Source organism: Eschrichtius robustus, chromosome 9 (assembly GCF_028021215.1).
Source record: "Eschrichtius robustus isolate mEscRob2 chromosome 9, mEscRob2.pri, whole genome shotgun sequence".
NCBI lineage: Eukaryota > Metazoa > Chordata > Mammalia > Artiodactyla > Eschrichtiidae > Eschrichtius > Eschrichtius robustus.
In genome coordinates, this window is record NC_090832.1 from 24,965,963 (window position 1) to 24,992,779 (window position 26,817).

A 26,817-nucleotide genomic window follows, 5' to 3' on the forward strand; every position below is an offset into this window, starting at 1 on the left:
ACCCTCATACTACACTTGTGTGCTGGATCCGTCTCTATTTTCAGAAGTTGTTTATAATTATTCTTAGTAATTTTAAACATAGCAATAGATATAATATGTTCTTCCCACACTAACTCTTGGGGTAACGATGCCATGGTTTTTTTATGCACTGTTACATCCTTTTCGTGCCCTGTATTAACTTTGCCAGCTATTTCATGAGTAATGTTTGTATCTACTTTAGTCATGTCAGTTATGATTTCATAGATAGTAATCTCAGCCTTTTCTCAAACTTTATTCTTGAAGTCTGTCTCCCAAACTTCCATTTTCATCTGTTCTACAGTTTTTATTGCCAGTCTTCTGTTGGTTGGTTGGTTCCCTCTTAAACTAATTTGAACAGAACTGCTCACAAAAATGCAAGTATAAATGTGTCCTAATTATAAAGCGATAGGACCATATTTGATCGGGTTTTTCATCACTCTTCCTGATGCTGGGCTTTTTTTTTTTTTTTTTTCTTCTCTTGGAAGAATTTTTGCTTTGAACGATAGTCTGGATTTTTAGTCTCTTTCTTGGTTTCTATTCCCTTCATCTTCTATGTATTTGATGTGGTTGGTCCTCTACAGTGGTGGTAAGGCACACAGGTTCTGAGTCAGGCTCCCTAGGTTAAATCCAGCTCCTTCATTTACTAGTTGTATGATCTTGAGTAAGTTAACTATCTGAGTTCCATCATTAATAAAATGAGGATAATACTAGAATCAACTTCATATGGTGGTTAGGAGGCCAAGTAAAATAATGGATGTGAAGTGCTTAGAAGAGTGGCCAGTACATGGTAAGCTCTTGATAAACGTTAGTATTGGTTGTTACCCAAAAACCTCTCAAATGGTCTAGTTGCCATTTTTATCCCCACTTAACAGATTTATGAACTTTCTGCATTTACCTCTTTTTTTAGCTTGCCTCCCAACCCCCAAAGTTTTGTGTCATTCACAAATTTAGACACTAAAATTAATTTATAAAGAATTTGGTTAAAACAAAGGCTTGAACATTGCCTCCTTTATATTTCCCCCATGTGAAACTGTTAACCATATACTTCATTTTCTGTTTTTAAGTTGGTTCCCCAAGTGTGACTAATAATCCTCTTTCCCCCAGTGAGAAAAACATTGGGATACTCCACTAAAAATTGAATTATCAAATACATTATGAAAATCTACATATACTCCACCTACAGTTTTCTCCTTATCTGCATGCAAATTTACATCATAATGCAAGGCAATTATTTAGGGCTCAGAATTGCCTATCAGAGAAATCTTTTCTCCCTCTTTTCTGTATGTAAATGTTCAATGATCCTAGCTTTAGAGTTTGCCTAAAACAGAGGAGAAACAGAGAACATAATCTTCTGGGTCCAGGCTAGATATCTTCCTGGTTCTGAGTATAAATTATAATTTGCTTGAGATTACAGATCTGGCTAAACAGTTTCTCAATTACCTCCATTAACTCCTTCAGAGCTCTGGGGAATCCCTTTCCCTATTCAGTCTTCTTGTCACAAGTTGTTTAGAATGGTCAGCTTAAAGCAAATCAAGGAAATGAGTTTGACAGTATCTAGACAAGGAATAGAGAGGAGGACGGAAAGAAATACCCTAGAAAAGACACATCTTCCAAAGAATTCCTTAATTCTTTTCAGGGTCCAAGTTAGCACTGAATCAGAGGTGCTCTCACATCGTGACTTTCATCACACCCAGCAATGCTCCTCACTCAGTCATCCACTCGGCACCTGTTGGAGCTGGGTACCATGCCAGCTGCTGATGATGCAGAGAGGGACAAAAAGAACACATCCTGACCTTCACAGAGCTAAGACTCTAGTGGAGAACAGCAGATAAGGGGAAAAAAATGAAATCATTTTTACACAGTGCTGGGGATTAAGTGCTATGAATCAATTATCAAGGAAATGTAAAAAAGAAAACTAAATACCCGTGGTTAAGGAAATCTACCATCAGTCTTTGAATTTGGAGATGTTGGAGAAGCAACTGTCTCCACTGAACAACATGATGACTTTTGACCTGATAGGCTCTCCAGGTTACAAGCAAGAACTGTCCCAGATCAAGGCATAGAGCAGCACTGAGTAAAAAGATTAAATGATAAGTGAAAAATCCAGTGTCAGGGTAGCATTAAAGTATGCAGGTGTCTTAGTCACCTCGGGCTACCGTCATAGAAGACCATAGACTGGGTGGCTTAAACAGCAGGAATTTATTTAGTTAATTTACTTAGTTTAGTTCTGGAGACTGGGAAGTCCAAGATGAAGGTGCCAGCTGATTCGGTTCCCCCTTGAGGGCCCTCTTTCTGGCTTGCAGACAGCCGTCTTCTCACTGTGTCCTCACATGGTGGAGAGAGACAAAGCACTAGTCTCTCTTTCTCCTCTTATTGGGAACTAATGCCATCACAGGGCTCCACCCTTATGACCTCATCTAAACCTAATTATCCCCCAAAGGCCCACCTGCAAATACCATCACATTGGGGGTTAGGGCTCCAGCATTTGAATTTTGAGGAGACACACACCCTCAGTCCATAACCGCTGGGGTGAACATCCTACCAGAGCATGCTTAGAAATGCTTTGTTCTGTGTACAGAGACCAGAGCTTTTCCACCATAGTCAGTGGTGAAAGCTCCAATGGTGAAGGTGGTCTTTGCCTCACTCCCAGGACTCCGGTTCCACGGCAGCAATTAGACAGGTCTCCAATGTTGCCCAGCCTCAGCCACCGATGAACTGCAGTCCAAGTTTCTATGACAAATCCTGTGTCACCTTCAGGCATGTTTCCTGCCTAAAGGGGGAGAACTGAAATGCTACATACAATTTCTCTCTTAATACTGCAAATGAGGAATGTTACTCTCAAGCACATTCTTTCTTACATAACTGAGACGAGAGAAAAAATTTAATAGTGTACTTCAATTAACTTTGATATAGTTACAAAGCAATTTAAAAGCTTATTCATTCTAACCCTGAGAAATACCAATCTGGGCCAAACATGTTTCTGTGCTTTTAATATAACAAGGAAAAGAAAGTACATCCTACATACATTGATAGTTATGAGCTTTGATTTTTAGGTGCCCATTTTGAGATATAAGGAACGTTTTAGTGTTGTAGGATCAGGAGCAAATGGCAGAATACTTGATTCTTTGTGAACACAGCTGATAAGCCCATGCTCAGAAGGAATCTCCTTTAAAAGAGTACTCCTCCTCTCCTTGGTCATTTTCAGAACTATGTACACAGACTAAAAATAAAGCCAAAATTATTACTTTTGGAGAGTAGGGGGCAATGTACGGATAATGCGAGCCAATCATTAATGACACCCCAAAGTGACACGGTGATACAAATGAGGAACAGCATGTCCTCCTATTAATGCTTCAGAAACTATTTATGATCACGATTTAGAAAGTGAGTCTAAAATAAATGACGTACGTCCATCATGGCCAACTTTGCAGAGAAGCTCAAAGAAATTGGGCCATGTATATATATAACCAAATCATGACATGCACAAGTAAGTATGCTCAAACCAGTGAAACCCAACTGGAAACCGATAAGAGTCCCTGACAACCTCCGATGTCTAGTAGCGGTCGCTGCCAGAAGCACTACCTCAAGGATGAAATGGAGTGTCCTGGGGGTGGAGCAGGGAGGTGGGAGATGCCAAATTTGCAGATAAAATCCACAAACAATGATGACCAATTGCCTGGCACTTGCAGCAATCTGTCTTAACTCACTTCCTTTCTTAATGTCTTCCTGTGGCTGAATAGAAGAAACAAGCCCAACCTCTTCCTTAGAATATTAGTGAATCATGGCAGCAGTTGCACTTGTCATCAGAGTTGGGCAGGGAGACGTGAGGCGGTCATGAAGTGTTGCGGGCCTGTATGTATCTGTATTCAAGCACCCAATGTGTTGTTGGAACTCTGGATATTGTTAGTAAAATATTAAAGTTTCCTTATAAGCTGTTTTGGATCATGATTTCAAAAGAGGAAAACCAATTTGCACCCACTCTGGAGAAGGCTAATTGGTGCCAAGGAGAGCTCTGGGTTGGTCAAGCACAACTGCACGGTGGAAAGAGTAAGGCCGGGGCTCAAAGCGCCTGGGTGGGAACCCTGGTTCCACCAGTAACAACCTGTTTGGCTGGGCAAATCACACGATTTCCTGGAATCACAGTTTTCCTCATCTGGAAAATGGGGTTGGCTGTACCTACCTTTCAGGTTGTCGTGCAGCAAACTGCACACCCACCCCTCTTGCCAAAAAGAGGCCGAACACCTTTCCCTGGTGGGAAACATTTGGGCCCCAGGACCTGATGTTATCAGAAGGATTAAATGAGGGTTTTTAAAAGAAGCCTCTAATAGACTAACTCCAGAACAACAAAATAGAACAGCAACGATGATTGTCTTTGGGGAGGAAAGCTAGATGGTTGTGGGATGCATGTAGAAGGGAAGTTGACTTCTCACTGTGTGCTCTTTTGAATTGTGTATCATGTGTATGTTTAACCTAATCAAAGAAAAATAAAATGTGATTCTTTTAAAAGTGCCTTTGACACCCATCCCACTTTGCGTGTTCACCTTTCCTATAGGACTAACAGTGAATTAAAGCTTTCCTCAGCTCCTTGGCTATTACTCTGCGTGAAAGGCATCCCAGAGGAAAAGCAGATCACAGGTTCCTACCTGAAAGAAGGAATCAAGCTCAACAATTATTTCAAATTTTCTTAATAGGAAACATGGTACGTGTTAACATGTGAACCCCTGATATTTTAAAATTGGTCCACCCTACCCTAAAAGAAAAAAAGCTTAACTTATAAACTTTCCCCTCCTCCTTCTCCAGTCAGCTCTGTTTTCTCTGGTCAGCTCCCTAGTTTTCTCTACAATGAAATAAGGTCATATACCCCCTTAACTTTCCGCATCACCAAACACTAACTTGCAACAGAAAAAAAGAAAGGGGCCCAAGGATAAAAAAGATAAAGACTTTTAATGTCCTTCATTTGAAAAAGAAAAGTAATAGTTACTATTCAGGCTGCCAATCATGTTGTCTTTTAGACTTTAAGTTCTCGGAGGGGAAAGTGTTTTAATTTTCTTTAGCATCTTAAGCATTGTCAAGTCTATCTATGTTTTAAAATAAACATTGCTCGAAAATAAAGTTGTTCTTTATGTAGCTCAGAAGCAATATTGTGTAACAATTGATTCCACAGCAAAGCAAAGCTCTCACTGATCTTTCCTGACAACTTCACACTCTCAGTGCATCCCTGGGCTCACGACCGCCATGTGCACCCAACCGCAGTTCTGTTTAGAACAAGATGACCTGGGTCCACATTCTAAGCTCCTATCTTAGCAAAGCTGCCAGCCAAAGTGCCTTCCACACTAAATGATAGCAGTCCCCATGGTCCTCTTGTGATTACTGAAAAATCTCCCTCAGAGGAAATGACATTCTTCAACTTTTCCTTTTTTTCACCATTGATATATTTACTTACGCATGTCTTAGTCAGTCTATTAATACTCTGGAAACCTGAGAAGCTTTCCTCAGGAAGACAATGAGAAGAAACACATCTTTATCCCGTTTTAGAGAAAAGAAGATTTGTTAAAACAGTTTTCTGTGCTTCCATATTGGAAGTCTGCGCAAGGAAGAGAGATTTGTGGAGGAAATCTCTTATTCTAACAATAAGGGCTGCTTTGAGTTAATTGTGTTAAAGAAGCAGTGTTTTAGTGATTCATGTTTAAGTGAAGCCATTATTTTCCTGAACCTGCCAAAAACTTACCACAACTCATTCGTGTGATTTTATTACAATTAAGATTCCCATAATTTTGGAAGAGAGACGTACATTTTAAAATCTTTTGGGAAGGGGAGACCTGTGCTTCAGGGCAATGAATTGCCCTGAAAAGTAGAATAAAGAAGAAGGCCTTGCTTTAATGCTAGTGAGCAGGGGACAAGGGCCAGCTTCACTTCAGTAGTTCTGTGGTGACCTGGAATGTGCCAGGTGACACAGCCAAGGCCAAGAGGGATTTACTCAAAAAGAGATACAAAGAGGAAGAGAGAGAGTTTACAAAGGTTTAGGGGCCTTGTTTCTGGTTTTTGCCTTGAATTTATAGACGAGTCAACCATCACCACAGCCAAGATCCTACAAATAAATAAATAAATTTTCCTTTTAGGGAGAGATGTAGTATCTCTTCCCCTAGACTGGAGAGAGGAACTTCTGAAACTCTACTGGGGGATAGGGCATGGGAATAGGAGGATAAAAGAACAGAAAGGGGCAACGTTTCTCTGCCAGTAAGCCCAGAGCACCACTGCTAGAATCACCTGGCCTAAAAAAGGCACAGAAAGTTGAAAACCTTTCTTTCCACCTTTCTCCCACCTTCAATCCTTCTACCCCACATCAAATATTGGCTGCCATAATATTTAATTTTTTTTTTTTTTTTTTTTTTTACTCATGGAGACCTATAGGCCAGGCTAGCGATGGGTCAGCATTATTTGGAACAAAAGTTTTCATTACAGTGTCTCATTATTTTACACACCAGGTATATGTATTCCATATATACAAGCACATATTGAGTGTGTCCATAATAACACCCCTGTAAAAAGTAAAGGCATCAATGAAGCACTATGAAGATGTCTATATAAATAGGCAAAACTTGGGAGCAATTTCTCAACATCAATATGTTCTACCCTACTTTCAGTGCCAAGAGCTCATAGAGTCAGCACCATTCACTGGAAAGGGCACTAGACTGGAATCAATGGGATGGGTTGTGTCAGCCATCAAACCTTAAATGTCATCTATCTAAGCATCTGCTTCCTTATTTAGAAAACATAAGTGCTCTTGGGTCCCTTAATTTAAAATTCCCCATACTCATATTCCTACTGATAAATCTGGATAAAATACCAACTCCTAATTCAACAATGCCATGAATTATTACCAGGAACAACAACAACAAAGTAAGAAAAATATTACTACAATCATCTTCCTTCCCTATGAAATCAGTGATTATGGCAACATCTCCAAAACTTAGTGGTAGATTTCCCCAGTATTCCATATGTCAAAAGAAAATATATGTACGGAGAAATATCTGGTGCCCTCATGAGAAAAAAATTTCAGTATATGTTACCTTATGTGTGGAGTGGTGATTTCCCTGAGGGTTGGAGGACTCTTGGTATTTTAGAAAGTTCTTTGTCTTTATCCAAACTCCACAATCCATGATGAAAACTGTGGACTTATTTTCACCCCCCAACCCCTGATAGTAGCTGGTTTGATGTATATAAAGAAATTGTTTAAAATTGTATCCAAATTTTCAGTTTGTTAATAACAAAGATATCACTCCAGATTTCATCAATTTTAATATCCCACTATAGCTTCTCCATGAACTATAGTACCTGGATTACAGGAAGGTACAGTCTGTAAGTATGAAAGAACATTTCATCATCATCATCAACAAAAAGCACTTATTAAGTCGTAATTATACTTGATGCTTCACTGATCACCTTAAAAGGAAAAAAAGAAAGAACAAGAGTAACATGGTCCTTCCCTTCTAACTGTACCCAGTCTATTACTGGAATAGTGCCCTGAACCAGCATGATAGGGACATACAGATGGCAAAACAAAACAGCACAGTTAAGCAAGAAGGCATAGACTGACACACAAGGGTGAGCAGTAAAGGAGAGAGCAGGGGTGTTAAATGCATAACTGAGATGGGAACAATACAGAGGTCTAGAAAAGTTGAGATAAGATAAAACATCTGAGTTCTTAACAATCTGGGAAGATGTCCTGGATTTTTCAGCGGGGAAATATTCTTTGGTTAGTGGGCTGGGGGCTCAGAAAAGGCTCAAAAAAACAAGTAGGATAATCAGTCTAGAGGGCTCTCCCCTTGTGATTGGCTTACAGAAGTCCACTCTCCCTACAAGGCCACGTGGGGCCCTAGACCCAAAGTAGAGTCTTTGGAAGAGAGGAGGGTGCAGCAGCTGACTACCTGTTGGCAAGAAGTCTGACAAGGACACAGAGACAGGGGTCCCAATAAAAGAGAACAACCTTCTACATCCAAGCAGAGGAAACAGCAAAGAGAGGAAGCAGTCTGTTTAGAAGATATTGGAAAGGACGCATTTTCTTCAGCAGCAGGTGGCTTCTTTCGTGTCTCACCTGCACCCTAATACCATTGCTTTCAGAAGGCTTTTTGCTACTGAGTACGTTAGTGCTTTGCATCTGAGAACAGCGACCTACTTACCTCTAGTATCTTAAAATGCTGAAACCTACCACAAATTTGAAGTTTCTTTGGGATATTATTGTGAAACGGTTCACATCCCTAAATCATTCCTTCTCAACTGCTCCTCAAAGGCTTAAAAATAGCACATCTCAGAGTGATTCAACTGGCTTAAAATAATTCACAAACGTCTTCCTCAAAGGAAGCAGGGGAAAGATAGGTGGTGGAATACAAATGAGCTGACAGGTTTTGTCAACACTGAGAGAGGTGACTAGTTTGGAACTAACAGATCAGATGGAGTCTGGAGTTAGCAGTAGAATGGATTTCATCTCAATCAGATTATTGCGGCCAGGAGATAGTTGTTGGATTTAGAGAGAATTCAGAGGTTAACAGAACTAAAAAGACTGGTCCCTAAACAAGTAAGTATATAGATTAAGGAGGTGAAGATCAAGGCAGAGAATTCCTCTTATCTCTATTAAGCTACATCTACATGTCAGTAGACTTTCTGTACCTATATGGTAGCCACTGATTTTCTCAAGGAAAGATAGTGCCCAGGGATAGGCACCAGACAGGATGTGTGGGGAAAGAAATGAGAAGGGACAGTGCATGGAATTGTTGCCCAAGTCTATAAACACTACAAAGATACATTCTTTTTGTATTTTAAAGCCACATTCTGTAAGCTTATAAATTAATTCACCAGTAATTTATTTTATACCCATCACACATCAGGCACTATGCCAGGCCCTAAGGGTACAAAAGTAAATAAATAATAAAATTGATCATTATAATAGCTTTCATTATTGGGTGCCTAACATGTACCAGGAACTCTACTTCCATTATGTAATGGAATGCCCACAACATACCCTTAAATGAGGCATTAAGTTCCCACTTTGCCAATGAAAGACTAAGAGGAAGAAAGGACGGGCTCTGAGAGATTACATGAAAGTGGCAGATCTCTCAGGGAACTCCAGTGCAGGAGCAAGATAAGCAAACTAATGTTTACAATACTCTATGGTAAATACTAAAAGAGAGATTTTTTTTAAAAAAGGGAGGAGCTCAGCATAAGGGAAGGGAGATAGGAGGGGATTGGGGACGTTAAGAAGGAGTGTGGGGAGGGGGAGTACGTGGGTTATGGGAGAGGAGCCCAGCGCACACGGATGATAAATAGTCCCATAGTCCCGGAAGAGAGATAGGGATAATATGAGCTGTCTTTCAACCATACCCACAAAAATTCCCGCTACATTTCTGCAGGATGAAGAATGTTGCTAAGAGAAAGCAGCCAGGCTCATGCACGGTGTTTCTGGGATGACACAGAGGCCCTGACAGGACACTTTTTATCAGCCTGAAGAAGAGGGGGCATTTATCATGACAGACTAATTGCTCACTTTGAGTGATACTGTTCTATCTAGCTAGGTACCCTATGTGGCTATATAGTAATGACAGGTTTTTAAACAAACAATACAAAGCTTATATGTCCAAATAAACGCCCCAAAGTAGTTAGTCACCTTAAGTTTAAACGCTGATTTCAGTTCAAAGCATTTCAGGTACAACTCTTCTGAAATTGCCTTCATAGCTTGCAATACATTCTTTTGAATATCTTTAATGCTGAAAAATCTTTACCAGTGTAAATGTAATATTTTTGGTTTTGTTTTAGGTCAACAATGACTTTGAGCTAAATCCATGACGAGTGACTAAGTTGGGTAAAAATAATGGAAAATACCAACTAAATGTCAGTCACTAAGCTAAGTGTATTTTATAAATCATCTCACCTAATTTAATTCTCACCACAAATCTGTAAGGTGGATATTAGTGTCCCTTTTTAATATCTCTTTAATAATTATAAAATTAGTATATGTTCACTGAAGAAAGTTTGGAACATCTAGAAAAGTAGAAAGAAGAAACCAAACCTCCTTCAAGTTCTCACCACTCAGATCTAACCACTATTGACATTACTGTGCTTATTGGTCTAGGCTTTTTCTGTGAGTGAGTATATAAATATGCTCTTTCCCCAAAAAACTAATCACATGGTACATAACTTTATAATTATTCACTTAATGTTTATATTCTGAACAGTTTTTCAAGTCACTGAATTTCTTCTACAAAAATCATCTTTACTCACTGTTTGGTATTCCTGTATGTGGATATGTCATCATCTACTCAAAGAATTCCAGTATTTCAGTGTTTCAAATGAACATTCTTCACGTAGATCTTTTTGTGGAGTCCTGTGATCACTTCCTTCAGATAAGTTCCTCCGAGTAGAATTGCCGGATTGAAGGCATGCATACATATATTTAGTGGCTGTCATAATTTCCCCAACTTTTAGATGAGTAAATGAAAATTCAAAGTACTTTGAACAAAGAAGTCATAAACCCAGAATGTAGCATAGATTGGATTTGACCCAGGTCTGTGACTCTCTAAAGACTGATTTTTTTTCCCACGATGATAAATAAAATTCAATCAAAAATGAGACATGTCAATTAAAAAAAAAAAAGTTTTCAAGTATGCAATCCAAACCATTCCTAAAAGACTTTTTTTAAAGGAATTAAAAGCATGCTTTGGATTTGCATTTGTTTCCCTAATGATCCTTTAAAGAACCAAGCTCATTTCTGAGTTTATGTTTTTGTTCTGTTCATTTTTAAAGCACTCACTTTACTTCGTTGTTACATTCTTAGAAGATGTCAGTTCTGTCCTTTATGAATTTACAATACTATCAAGATTCTGGCCTAAGCATTGGGTTTCTGGTTGAACTGCCAAAAAGCTTATTCTCTCCAGCTTTTAGACAACTTAATTGGGATAAACTTGGTTACAATTTAAGCAAGCCACAGCCAGGTGGGGAGCCCACACCAGCGTGTTTAGAATACCAAATGACTAATAGATAACCAGTCTTCTTTAAGTCTGGCTACATTCTGATAACAGAGGAAAAAAACATTTCCAACCCAAAGTTCTACGGGTTTGTTATAAACATATAGCCTGTTCTCCTGGACGGATGAGTGGGATGAGCAATACAAGTACAACCAGCTCTCTTCCTTGCACATTTGTCATTGGTATGCGGTTCGAAATGGATCAGAGAAAACCCGCCTGGTAGGGGAGGTGCTCTGGAAGGGATGGGTGGGGATACTGTGCTGAAACTGTGTTTTTATAGTTGAGTCTACAACCTTTCCAACAAGTCCTTAATTAATTGGCTCCAGGCACTCATCCCACTTTGGGAACCAAGAGGATTTTAAAGGTGAATCAGAGGAGAGGATTTTAAAGATAAAGAGAAAATTTTAAAGAAAAGGCAAAGGAGGAAGTTGATTTAGGAATTCTACTCCAGACTTTCAAAGCTTTGTAAGCATGCTTTCGACCTCTTTGGGAGCGTCACTGGTTTTCACCAGTGCTCTGATCTGATGATCAACAGTCCTGCTTTCTCCCTGTGATCACCAACCTCAACTGGAGTGTTTCACCAGCGTCTCAAATGTAACTTAACCAACAGAACTCTGCATTCTCACCCAACCCATCATTGACCCCATCTTTTTTTTTTTTTTTTTAATTTATTTTATTTTTGGCTGCGTTGGGTCTTCGTTGCTGTGCGCGGGCTTTCTCTAGTTGCGCCGAGCGGGAGCTACTCTTCGTTGCAGTGAGTGGGCTTCTCATTGCAGTGGCTTCTCTTGTTGTGAAGCATGGGCTCTAGGCGCTCAGGCTTCAGTAGTTGTGGCATGAGGGCTCAGTAGTTGTGGCGCACGGGCTTAGTTGTTCCGTGGCATGTGGGATCTTTCCTGACCAGGGATTGAACCCTTGTCCCCTGCACCGGCAGGCAGATTCTTAACCACTGCGCCACCAGGGAAGCCCCCATTGACCCCACCTTCCCCAATCCCAACTACTCCTTCTCCAACTTACCCTGTCAGTAAATGGCACCACCATGCACAGAGCTGTTCAAGCCATCTGAGATTCTGCTTTTTCCCGTAACCAAATATCCCGTAGGCTTACCTCCAAAACATCCCCATTCCACCCACTGATCCTTCTCACCATTCCCACTGCTATTCCCCTAGTACAGACCTCAGTAGACTCTCATCTAAAATTCTTGTTTCTACTTCTGTCCCTTAACAATGCTTTCTCAGGGAACCCTCCTATACTGTTGGTGGGAATGTAAATTGGTGCAGCCCCTATGGAAAACAGTATGGAGATACCTCAAAAAATTAAAAATAGAGTTGCCATATGATCCAGTAATCCCACTCTTGGGCATATATCCAGACAAAACTATAATTCAAAAAGATACAAGCACCCTTATGTTCACAGCAGCACTATTTACAATAGCCAAGACATGGAAACAACCTAAATATCCATCCACAGATGAATGGATAAAGAAGATGTGATATATACATATATATACACAATGGAATACTACTCAACCATAAAAAGGAATGAAATAATGCCATTTGCAGCAACCTGGATGGACCTAGAGATTGTCATACCAAGTGACGCAAGTCAGACAAAGACAAATATCATACGATATATCTTATATGTGGAATCTAAAATATGACATAGACACACTTATCCACAAAACGGAAACAGATTCACAGGCACAGAGAACAGACTTGTGGTTGCCAAGGGGGAGGGATGGAGTGGGAGTTTGGGATTAGCAGATGCAAACTATTATATATAGTGTGGATAAACAACAAGGTCCTACTATACAGCACAGGGAACTATAGTCAATATGCTATAATAAACCATAATGGAAAAGAAAAAAAACAAAAACAATGCTTTCTCCACACAACAGTCTGAGTAATCTTTCAGAACATAAATCAAGCCAGTGGCCTATTTAAAACACTCCGATGGCTTTTTGTCACAGAAGGCCAGACTCCTCACCATGGTCCAGAGAGCCAGGTCCCTGCCTACCTCTCTGCCCTCATCCTCCAGCCCACACCCCTCCCACTCACCACTCAGGCCTGGCTGTCCCCCCCGGGTGTAGCCTTGCCTCAGGCCTGAAACTTACTGTTCCTACTGCCTGGAACCACTCACCCTCTAGACCTTCATGAAGCTGGTTTATTTCTACCATTCAGAGTTTAGCTCAAAAATTATTTCCTCAGGAGGCTTCCCTAACTCCCCCCAACAAAAAGTTGCCCCACTTCATAGCACTCAGCACTAATGGAAATCACGTCCTATTTGTCTATATAATTATGTATTGTTCTCTCTCCCGCACTAAAATAGAGGCTCCTAAAAGACAGACTAGTCTAACTAACACATCATTCTACACTAGAACATAAAACAGAGCCAAGCTCAGAGTAGTCACTCAAAAACTGTCTCAAATTAAAAAATCAATAAATGATGGAGAATGGATGGATGCGTGGAACCCATTCCCCCTGTTATTGTCTTAAATTCATCAAGAAAACAATTTTCTGATTTTTTTGAGATTCAGGCAATAACATTATGTTGAGAGAGATTCAGCCACTAGATAACTTACTCCAAGTTGTAAATTAGGCACTTTTAATAGTCACATCAATTCTTAGGCTATTAGTACACTAATGTATTAGTGGCCTGAAAGAATTGACAAAGCTTCCGAAGTACATTTCTCGTGACTAGCTAGAGGGTGGTGATAGAGAGAATCTGGCATGTTGTATTTTATACATTAACTCCTGTTGGGTGGAGGGGTTTTTTTGTTTTGTTCTTTGTTTTTTTTTATTTTAAACCTAATTCTCTTTGCCTAAAGAATTCTGGATTTGAAAAGTAAATTCTTTAAGATATCTGATTGTAATCTTATTCAAAATGCTGAAATAATTGATGATATTTAGATTATTCATCTTGTCATCTAGTAAAAAGTATGCATTTGGACCCCAAAAATATACGTATGTATATATACTCACACATATCAATGCACAGAAATAAGAACATATTACATTAATGAGTTTGCTGTATGCATGAAACTTTCTCAGTATATAATGCATGAGTGGCAAAATAGGTCAAAGAGTGGGAACCTCCACGTCTTTGAAATCTTTATGAATACAATGCTGTCCCCACATCACCTCTTACCTTAGAGTTTCAAAATAGAGCCTTGCAAGAAATGTGAAGCAAAATAAAAATCCTAGCTCTTGTGTGGCAAATTATAGAAGCACTGAAGTCTGGGATTCTGGTGTCCTATTCATAGGGACACATTCTTGCGGCTAAAACAGTGCTTCTAGGTTGTCTGCTCTGAATGAAAAGGATTTTCCAAATGTGTTTTCATAATGAGTGTTAGGATTTGGGCATCTATTTTATCCAAACTATGAAAAGCCAATGGTAGCAATTCAACATTCTATCAATGATCTAAGTGACATGCTTACTTTTTTTCATAGAAACATTGTGGAGGAACACTCTTTAAGCGACTCTCTTAATGCCAGGCTTATTTTTTATTTCAACGTTTACTTCAATATACCTTCCCCCATGTGAAACATGGCTCCTTCCCTTTCCTCCCATCATGTCAATAAAGCTGTGTCCATGTCAGATAACAAGGAAACTGGGCTGTTTAGAAGCAAGGAATAGAGAGGCTTTCTGCCGGATAATTGTGGTGGCTCGGAAGTTCCCTGAGTTACTCTTGGGGGCGTTGAATTAATTGTTCATTTCTCTGTGTCTCCAATAAAAATGTTAGCAACCAGAGGGCTCATCTTTCTCAGATTTACCTCCTCTCTCCCAGGTTGTTTTGTGCTTTTAAAAAACTGATTTCTCTGTCCGTGTCTGTAGCAGATGTTGCTTTATTGCTTGCTAACATTATGCTAACATGACACTTACAAAACAGTCTGTGGAGCCTGACTTCTGTCAACACAGTCTACGGGTTACAGCACAAGCTGGGAGATTTTTCCCAGCTCTAGTCAATGACCCCCTTTAGGCAAGTTGCCTAACTTCATCAGTTTCCACATGTAGATATGGGGCTCCATGATAATATATAGCTGAAGTCTTTGGAGGAAAGGCCACATTTCTTGTTTCTGAAAATTTCTCCTTGCAGACATATTAAAAGTCTTCTGACTTTTCAGACAAGAGAAAGACCCGTCATTTAAAAATGACCTTTCCTTGCTTAGCGGGTCAAGCATTTTTTTTAGACTCTTGCTTTTTAAATACATCTTTGTATCTCAAATATACAACTGTCTCTTTTGAAACTTTTAAGTATTTTCCAAACCTTGAATGTGTGTGGACTCAAAGACAGATTATCAAGGTATCATTTTGGAGATAGAATATATTGCCAATTTATTTTACTAATACATATATAACATTGTTGTACAAGAACCTTGCTTGTCCAGCTGAGCAAAATGAATTGTTTCTTCTTTGCTTTAAGGCTAACAACTGAAGTTCAAGTCAACAGTCTTTAAGCACAATCCAGGGCCAAGAATAGTGGAGAAATAATGACAAATGAGGCATGAACGCTTCCCTTAAGGAAATGATGATCTAGGAGCAGACAGGGACTTGTAAGAAACTACAGTACACAGTCACAGTTAATAAGGACTAAATTAAAATGCAGACTTGCTCTGAGCCAGTGATGGAGACCACTGAGACAGGTGAAGACTTCAAGAATACAATGACTTTTAAGGTGGATCTTAAATGAACACTTGAATTTCAATACCTAAAGCAATGAATGACTAAAGACTTAGAACCCTGAAGGAAGTAGTGATTCTTGGTTTTAGAAATTCTGTTTTTTTGACATGCTGGGCTATTTTTAAGTGCTAAATGTTGCCATTGTTCATCGTATACTACTCTCATTTCCAAGTTATTGAAAATCTGTAATTCAAATCATTTACATCTTGAAATTATTACTGCAGTTAAAAGTTCAAATCAAACAAACGTACATTTATTTAGAAAGGCTCTTGACCACATTCCCTCACCTGTTTGAAACCCTTCCAAGATATTTTATTGTTGCTTTAATTTCCATTTCCAGGGTTTATGTTTATTAGTCTCTTGCATTTCCTTCCAGAGGATAGGAGCAGCTAGGGAAAAAGTAAAAGTGCTTGATGGAGGATTAGAGGAGGAGGGAAAGGCATGCCCCAGGCACAGTTCCAAGCCTTTCCCACCCTCCCCATCCTCACCTCCCCAGCCTAACCTTCTCTTTTGTCCTCAGAATTGAATTCTCTTGGTTAGAGCCATTCTGTGAGGCTCTAACTCTTCCCCCCAGGATGATTTATGTTAGTCTTCATCTTCTTCCCCAATCATACTTCTAGGGAGAATCCAGCTGAAGGGAGGGGAAATCTCAGGCCTGCAGACGGGCGGAATAGCATCTGATTAGAAAGAAACGTAATCAGAGCTCACTGCTCTATAAATGTATCACATGAACTAAATACCAAAATTTCCATGTCTTTGTTTCACTCCAGAATTACAATCACTATGAGGGAATTATTAATATAAATACTTGAGGCACTGATAGTACTCTGTGCTCTGTTGAATGTGTTTGGGGGAGAGGGCTGAGGGGCAAATATTGGGGACGTATATTGGGACATTTGGGACTTACTTATACTAAGAATTTATTCTTTGTTTATCTGAAACTCACATTTAACTGCAAATTCTGTATTTTTATTTGCTAAATCTGGCAAATCTAAATGGAATTTGGAAACTGCAAGGTCACTGCAATCTTTGAAAGATCAGTTTCCAAACAAGTCACAGGGAAGCCAGATCACCAGAGGATTAGGAGTGAGTGATTATAAGGAAGGGGAGACAAGAATAGACTACTTTTCTCAGAAGTTGGATGCTGAAAGGAAAGAGATGTGTTGCTATTTGGTTTATGTACAGGCCTTTTGGATATGCCCACAATGATGACATGATTCAGTTAAATAAAGGAACCCATTTGGTTAAGACTAGATATCATCTCAATAGGTTGTGCTGGAGAGTCTGTCAGGAAGCATAAATCTGCCATTTTGCCTTTTAAAATAATTAGCACAAATGTACCATTTCTGATTCTTATGTCCAAATAAAAATTCTGTATATTTAATATAATTATAATTAATCCAATTTTACCTCTTCAAATACTGAGTAGAAATTATTTGTTTACCTTAGTAAAAATTTTAAAGAAATAACTGACTGTGTCAAAAGAAACTGAAAAGATAACAACCTGGGAGAAAATGTTTGCAATATACACACATAATGAAAAACATATTTGTATCCAGAATATATAAAGAATGACTAAAGACAGACAAGAATAAGTTAACAACCCAATAACAAAAAGGGCATACAAAATGAGCAGACATTTAACCAAAGCAGAAACATATAATCAGAAGCTCAACCTTTTTAGAAACAAAGGAAAATAATACTAAATCCACTACAAGATACCAGTTCACACCCACTATATTGGCAAGAACTTGAAGGTCTCTTTAAACGTTGGAGAGAATGTGGAGCAATGAGAACTACGAGCCACTGTTGGTGGGCGTGTGAATTGACTCCCTGATTTTGAAAAACAGTCTGGCATTATCTAGGAAAGTTGCAGGTGTGCATATTCCACTTTCTGTACTCTAGAGAAAATCTTCCTTGTGAACACCAGGAGACATATATAAGAATGTTCCTGATAGGCTGCAAACAACCTGGATGTAAGTCAAAAAGGAAGTAAACAGATAACATGTGGTATATTTATGCAACTGAATACTCTACAGCAGAGAAAATTAATGAGCTACATGCATATGAATGAATCTCACAAACAAAATTCTAAATAAATGAGCAAACCATGGAAGGCATAAAACATTATACCTTCCACATGAAGTTAGAAAACTTGTGAAACTATAACTATTTTGTTATAACTAATACTATATATGTGTATATATATATATCCTTTTCTTTACAGTTTTGCCACTTACATATGTTTTCCCACATGTATATTACTATATGCATATATAGTTTTACCATGTACATAATATTAGTTTTACCATGTACATAATATTACAGTTTTATATATATAAATTGTAAGGAAAAGGGTGAAAATGATAAATGCAAAAGTCAAGATAGTGGCTAACCTCTGGAGTAGGAAATAATTATAGGGAGCTTCAAATAATTAGAAATATTTCCTTTCTTAACCAGATGGTAAACACAAGGGTATAATTTTATTGTTATAATTTATACTTTATATTTCTTATTTTATATCTATGCAATATTTCATAATTTTTCAAAAGAGAAACACATATAAATTCTCGTTATCAAATAAATTTTGCAGAAACTGACTTTGTTCGGATGAAGATTATAAATGTGTAGCATACACGATTTAGCCCTCTTCTTGTCAACATACAGTGAGAGACAGATGTGTCAGGCCAGCATGGGCTTCAAGCATTTGGAACACTGCATACTCAGCATAACTGGGAAGTTGTTGCATCATTGCTAATCACTGGTTTTATAGCTCTGCTTTGTGTTCAAGATTGAGCCTTTGAAAAACCACCCCACCCAGAATGTTAAACAGAATCTCCAAAACATGTTTTTCAAGTGCTATGCGACCCCAAAATTATTTGCCATAATGACAAATGATCCAATGAACACTGAATCCAAAATATTCTGTGATTTTAAAGACTCAGGTGCAGGATTACAGAAAGGGTACAATCAGATTTTCTCCTTGGAATAAGTTTATGCGTAGATAAACTTTATTCCACACCAAGTAGAGTCTATAAAATCTAGAGCCTGGAACTTAACAAAGGTCAATTAATGGGGTCTGACTGGCACCCATCGACTGTTCTCTGTCCTAAAGTAGCTCAGTGAGGCCCCCATGCCTTCTTCTCTGGTAATACTCACCTCTGTTACCATCACCAGGTGTTCCTGTCAACAGATCATTAGCAGCAAGGTCAAGACCCTCTGACAATTGTCTGAGGGCAAGTATACATCTCACTCACTGATTGGTTCAGACTCCAGACTTATATTGGATAAAAGACAATTCATTGTTCTTTGGAGGGAAGGAGGAGCTCTTTGTTTTCTGATATGTATTATTTTAGGGGCTTTTTTTTTTTTTTAACCATTTCTGATATTAGTCTTTAACAGAGAATTATAAATGTCTTATCTCATAAAGATACAAAATATAACTTAATGCTAATTGAAATTCACTAAGAACTATCAGCACACCAAATTAACTTTGCATATTTACCGCTCCATTTTGTTTCTTGTCTCAGAGCTATGTAAGGGAACACCCCCAAACTACTGTGCAAAAGGACTAGAAACAAGATTCAATTACTAGGCTGTTGTCGTTTAAACAGCCTTTTTTGCTTCTGAGAATATTCACAATCCCTCGTATACTCTCACGGTCCATAGCAGATTGCTTTTTAGAACTCACTCTCCTTTTTCAGGTGTCATTTCCTTACTAATGTCAGTAGATTGGTGTCCTGTTATTGTTTGCTTTACTCTACACATATTGCTTGAGTGATTGAACTAGTGCTATCTTCTACAAAGCAAAGTTCATGGGTTTTGTGACAGCAATTCCCCACCTAGGACCAGTCTTAGTTCAAATTTGAGATTGTGGCTATATTCCTGGTGGCTAAAGCAACTAAGATGCAACCTCTAAATAAATGGGGTTGACAACAAGGCCCTGTTCCAGTAGGACTACTACAATAGCAAAAGTTTAAAGATGATACCTCATAATGCAGAATATTTATGAAAAGTTTCTATGTGATAATTTTTAAATAGTCTAATGCAAAAGCAAAGAAAAATGACAATAGCATAAAATCAGAACAGGGAGTTATCATTTATACAGGTATAAATACAGCATCAAGAACTGAAAGGCTATATAGGTCATATTTGTATGGTCACTGGCGAATATGAAACTCGAACCCTCTCTTTTCTAATTTTTCCATTAATTAAATGGGAACAATAACTCCATTCACCTCCTAAGGATGTTGGAAGGATTCATGAGGCAATGCTTGTGAAGCACTCAAAGTTCTTTCAAGGAAAGATTCTATGTAAACAAAACGTTGTACTGTTCTAGCCAACCGTAACCACACTCTGCTTGTTGAAAACTCAACCTCTATACCCCCAAAAGGAGAAGTTAACAATCTAGTACTATACTATTTGTAGTTAGCTTACTCTGAGAAATAGGATGACATAAACAGATGGATAAAATTTAAAGTGTATCTTGAGGTGTATGATAGCTCCTTCAATTTTACTTCTTTCTTTCTACACTTTGCCTGCATAAATATTATTTTTAACACCAAAAACTTATTTTTAATTAGTGCCCTACTTGCACTGTCTCTAACTGCAGTGTTATGGGCAAGATCAAATATCAATCAAGAATGCTTTAGAAAACATCACTGTTCTCATTTGGCTGAGAAAGAGATGTTAGTGAATAAAAATGAGGCTAAGGTGCATGGAAAAAGAAAAGCTCTATCTTGATAAGGGTGAAACTGCCCATGCAGAATAAGAAAACTAAAATGCACACCACCTCAACTGGGGAATAGAAACAGGAGAGAAAGAGACTTATGGTTGGTTCCAGATTCCTGCCCCACAGCTGTGTTTTGAATTGCACCATGGATTTGAGGTCACATCATCTGATTACATGGTCTCATGGTTCTCCTCTTCACCCTCGGGAATTCCTAGTCATAGTGTCTGCCTACATCTAATAGGGTATGGCCATTACTCTATGGGGCCACCATTCCACACTGAGTTTTAGAAACTTTTTAAAAGGAAAATTCAGGGATCTTCTTATAATGAAAATTGCACTGGAAAAGATAGTGTAAATATGATTTCATTTTTTTTAATCTCTGTTAAATATTGCCCTAGTAGGAAGCTCTCCTCCCCCAAACTTTAAGCTGGAAAGATAAAAAGCATTTGTGCAAATGCCAAACAAATTGGCAGCTTACACTCCATTGAATTTATTAATAACTTATTGAACTCCTGTAGTAAGGATTGTGCTTGTTGCTTCAAGCAATACAAAGATGATTTAGCTAAAACCTTGCTCTGAAGATTATATTCCATCAGTGCAGGTGGCAATGGAGAAGGGAGATAAAAAGCTGAAATAAGCACACAAGTCAATATAATCAGGTCAGTATCAAAGAGAAGTACAAACTGCAATGGGACAACTAATGAGGAAGAGATGATATTTGATTGAGGTATAAAGAAAATCTTCATGGAGAATGTGATGCTTGAAATGGACTTTGAAATATGGTTGGAATTTGATAAAGAAAAGATAACAGAAGAGAGAAAAATTGACACAAATGTAGGAAGGAGAAATTTTTATGGTAGATTCAGAGAATTGCAAGCAGCCAAATTTAAATGGAGCATGGAATCCTTATACTGGCATGGAGGATGATGGATAAAAATAGTGGAGGCTAGATTGGGAAGGGCCTTGAAGGTCACAATAAGGAGTAAGAACCGAATTAAAGGGACCGCCAAGGGAGGAGGTCCTTTTAAATTACATTAAAAGGAGCCTCTAAGGTTTTTGATCAAGAAAACAGCAAGATTTGACCTATGCTTTAGGATAAATAATTTGTCTAAAGTTGTGTAGATTGATTATAGAAGGGGTGCCAGTGAGAAGACGAGCCAGTTAGAAAGCTTTTACAATATTCTAAGAAATAGTAGGGGTCTATACCTGGGTCTAGCAGCAGGCATGAAAAGGAGATGCCACAGATGGAATTCCCCATGAATTATGCTGAGACTCTGAGATGTTTATGCAAGAAGTTTATTGGGGAGTGCACTCAGAAACACTTTTTAGGCGGTGAGGAAGTTAGGATTGGACAAAGAGAAAAGTTAAACTGAAATGTAGTCACTAGACTACTAGAGGACTTGAGCCAATCCCAGATGAGGTTCTGAAGCTGGGATGGCCCTTTAAAGGTCTCCTACTGAAGCAATGGGTTGGGGCCCTTGTATGCATTAAGTGGACCAGCCATTGGATGTCAGGAAAAAAGAAGAAAGTTTGCTGAAGTGAAATCTGCATGAATTGGCAGATGATCTGATGTGAAGGTGGAAGGAGGAAGAAAAGTCAGAGCTAAAGCCAAGGCTTAGGAACACCCAGGAATAACCTAGAAATGCAGTGGAAGACCTGATTTGGAGGAGAAGGTGACAGCTTCAACTGGGGACATACTGGCACATTCCTTGTTTTCTGGAATGCCATCTCTAAGATCATGCCCAGGGGGGCTGTAGAGCCTGCAGTATATCATACTTGTGCCCATTCAGGAACCTTACTGAAAAAGAAAAGACAAAGATAACTTGAGTTCGTATTAACAGCACGGACAGCACTGGAGAGTACAAAAGGACAGATGAATCCAGACAGACATGACATAAAATTTAAATAAAAATTAAATTATCTCTATTTGTAGGTGATATGATGGAATCCCTGGAAAACCTTAGCTATTCAGTGATAAGATGAAACAATAAAATAATTCAGTAAGATATCAGGATACAAAATTAACATATAAAACTCAGTGGCCTTCAAATATACAAACTATAGCCAATTAGAAAATATAATGTTTTGCAAGAGTCACAAAAAAAAGATAAAGTAATTAGGAGTAAATTTAACAAGTAATATGTGAATCTTACATGAGAAAAATTTTATAGCTTTAAATTACTCCTGAAAGACATGAAAATAGACTTCAAAAAATGGAAAGATTTCCCTTTCTCTTGGATAGGATGGCTCAATATTATAAAGATATCGATCAGTTCTCCTTAACTTAATATAAATAAATTTAATGCAATCTCAATAAAAATACCAATAAACTTTTGCTGGAGTTAGTCAAGTTGGTTCTAAAATTTATATTAAAAAAAAAAAAAAAGACAATCAACTTTCAAGAATATCTAGGAAAACCCTGCAAAAAAAAAGCAATGTAGAGACAGAGGACTAGCCATAGCAGATTTAAAGCATACTATAAGGCCTCTATAATTAAGAAAGTGTTATACTCTAATATGAATAGAGTGAATAGAGACAGATCATGAAATAGAACCATGAAATATATGATAAACGTGATGTCACAAATCAGTGGGGAAAATAAAGACTTCCTATTAAACAGTGTTGAAGAAAATGTGACCCTATTTAGAAAAAGATAAAGCTAGATCCACACACCAGAATAAATTTCAAATATATTAAAGATTTAAATGTAAAACATGAAATAATTCAAGTAGTAGAAGAAAACATGGGTGACTATCTTTATAATCTGGTGTGGGGAAAACCTTCTAATTATGATTCAAATCCATACATGAAAAAATGCATTGATAAGCTTATCTAAATAAATTTTTCAAAAAATAACTTGGCCAAAAAAAATTTATAAGTGAAATTAAAAGACTAATGACAAATAAGGAGAAAATATTTGAAGCCTATATCACAAATAAAGACCTAATCTACCTAATATATTAATATCTGTAAAAATGAAAATGCCAGGAAAGAAATAAACAAAAACTTAGGGTGAAATGAGCAAAAGATAAATAGTTCACACACACAAAGTAGAAAGGGTCACAGATAAACATATGCAAAGATGTTCAACTTTCCTCAAAATAAAAAAATACGAGTCAACACTACAGTAATTCTGTACTGATGTTCTCTCTCACCTATCAGATTGGCACAAATTCAAAGGCTGACAACACATTCTCTCACATCTTGCTGGTGGGAATGGAAAATAGGATAAACCCCATGAAGGAGAATTTAGCAATCCTTAACAAAACTACATATGCATCTACCCTTTGATCCAACAATTCCATTTCTAGGAATTTATCTCAGAGACACATCTTCAGAAATCCAAAACAACATGTGCACAAGCTTATTAACTGTGAAATTTATTTGTATTATCAAAATACTGGAAACAACCTAAATGCTCATCCCTAAGAGATAGGGGAACAAACTGTGGAACAGGCACCAACAGAGTAGTAAGCAGCTATAAAAAGTGAAGAAGATCTCTATGAATTGCTTTGAAGTGATATCCAGGATATATTTTGTAATGGTGAAATCAAGTTGCAACGAGAATATGTAATATGCTATAGTTTGTGTAAGAAAGATAAACCAGAAATTAACCTGTAGATGGTGAGCAGGAACAGAGTGGCAGGGATAAGGATGGGAATGAGACTTTACTGCATTTATCTTTTTTTATGTTGTCTTTACTTTTGAATCATGTAGATGTTTTATTTATTCACAAGATTAAATTTAATTTTTAAATGATAAAAGAAAAGCAAAATGCTAAGGTTGAACACAAACAGAAATAAATCAGTATCAAATTGATCATATAACCGTATATCAAACTGATAATACAACAGCATAATGAACTTAATTTAAATAGCTTTTGAAAACAGAACTCAGGCTGCATGTACCCTCTTTGTGAAGTGGTTCTCAGCTGAGGGTGATTTTGCCACTACCCGGCCGCCAGGGACATTTGATGATGTTTACATTCATCTTTGATGGCCACCACTGGGGGTTTGGGAGGGAGTATTGGTATCCAACATCTAGGGAGCCCAGGGATGGCGCTAAACTTCCCTACAACAAAGGACTATCCAGCCCCAAACACAGAGCGTGTTCAGGTTGAGAAATCCTATTTTAGTGGGAGACAGACTGAGGACCAAAAACCAAAAAGTTATGAAGGCATTTTGAGCTTTACTGTAGATCTGTTGTTGGGAGAGGTATTGATACAATAATTCTTTAAAAACATTTGTAAATATTATGGGATAGAGAGAATGAACAAATTTATTCATAGCGTTCAGAACCGAGGTTCTCACTGTGGTAGAAGGAAGATACAAATGTGGAGCAGGGAAAGGTAAGGGACCCTGAAATTGCTTAGTATGATCTCCTGGTTTAACAAAAAGGGAAAAAAGGTATCTCCCAGCTTTTCCTACTGACAGGGCCTGAAGTAACAACACTTCAATAGCAATAAGCAGGCTTGGCACCCAGATCAGAGTTTCTAAAGACCACTGTTCACAGAAGAGAACTAGGGCTCCTTGGAGAAGCTGCTGACTCAAGCACTGGGCGACAAGGTGAGCCAGAATATCTAGCTGTGCCATGAAGCAAGGAAGGGCTCGAAGACCAATGGGGATATATTTCAAAGAACACAGGAGCCATCTTGAAGGAGCTCACGTAGGCCCAATTTGGAACAATTTAAACATGAAAAAAGAATAACAATGTTAATGGTTTACAATGCATTGAATCAAAAAAGAATCTGTGAGCCAATAGTGTTACTCCAAAAAATGGTGAAGTAGAGAAAGCTCTTTTTCACAGAAGAATATCAGCTACAGGAGACATATCAACGTTAGAAAAATCACCATTTTGCAACCACCAATGTAATAACTGATTCAGGCAAGATCAGAAGTGGATGCTAACACCTTTGGGGAAGGCAGAAGGCCCAAACAATCTAAAAATGCTATCCCATGTATTACTTATTAGTCACAAAGAAGAAACTCCCTTTGCTATTGCGCTATTCAAATTCACTTTGAAGTGTCTTTTCCTATTGGGCCATTCAAATTTCACTTTGAAGTGTGCCATTAAGCACACTTCAACTTAACCAAAGAATCAAGTTTTACATCACCAGGGTTGGGACAAACTGACATTATAGGACTCCTGATAGGATGCAAGGAGAAGTATACGGCATCACCTATGTAATATACATGCCCGACGCCCCCAGGCCACATAATGCAGGATTACGGGCTCTGGGTCAGGCCAACTTTGGTTACTATCTCCCCAAGAGGAAATATCTAAGGGCGTAAAAAAGACTAAAGGGACATGATGAAATATTATGCACGATCTTTCATTGGTTCTTGGATTTTTGAAAGAGAGTTTTAAAGGACATTATTGGGACAACAGGATATGGATTAATTGTTACATAGTATATTTATGTTAAATTTCTTTCTTATAAAAATAGTACTGTGGTTATGTAGAAAAGTGTCCTTATTTCTAGGAAATATATGTTGAAGTATTTAAGGCTGAGCTGTCACGATGTCTACAACCTACTTTCAGGAGCTTCTACATATATAGAGGGATAGATGAAATAGATGTGGCAAAATTTTAACAACTAGCACATCTAGGTAAGGGGCATACTACGTCAACTTTTCTACAAATTTCAAGTGTTTTATCTTTTTTTAAAAAGTGTTGAAAATGGACTTATTTGAATCCATAATCAAGAAACAATACATTATTTGAAAACTAGTAAAGGGGAGATATCAAGCATTTATTCTGTCTTCCCTAAAAGAACTGTAAATCGTAGTAAACAGAGTTAATTGGGGAAGTTTCCCTACATAGAAGTCTTCTGTATAATAAAGGGAGTGGAGTCACACCATTTATAACCCCTAATGAATGAATCGGTTTAGGCATAATTATCAATGACAACCAACATGCTAAAAGAAGAAACATCAGAAAGCTTGTACCTCCTGCAGGAAGTAGACATCACCATCTATGAAGTAGTCTTGCCAAAAACAAACAAACAAAAACCTGAATCTGACCAAGCTTCTAGATCTATCAAAGTATAAGAAAAACAGGAAACAGAGGAACAAGGTAAACATCATCGTGAAGATGCAGTCATCCACACAAGGGAAGAGTTTCCTGGGAAACCCACAGGACAAACAATCCAGTTCTTTCCCAATCAAATTACTAGAGGGAAAATTGTGGAGGAGAGTTATAAATTAAAAGAAACTTAAAAGACCTAGCAACCTATTGCAATTTATGGACCTTATTTGTAATCCTACTTCATACAAATGAACTCGTGGGGAAAAAGAAGTGTATGAGCAACAACTGGGAAATGTAAACGTGGCTGGGATGATCAATAATGTTGAGGAATTATTTTTCATTGTT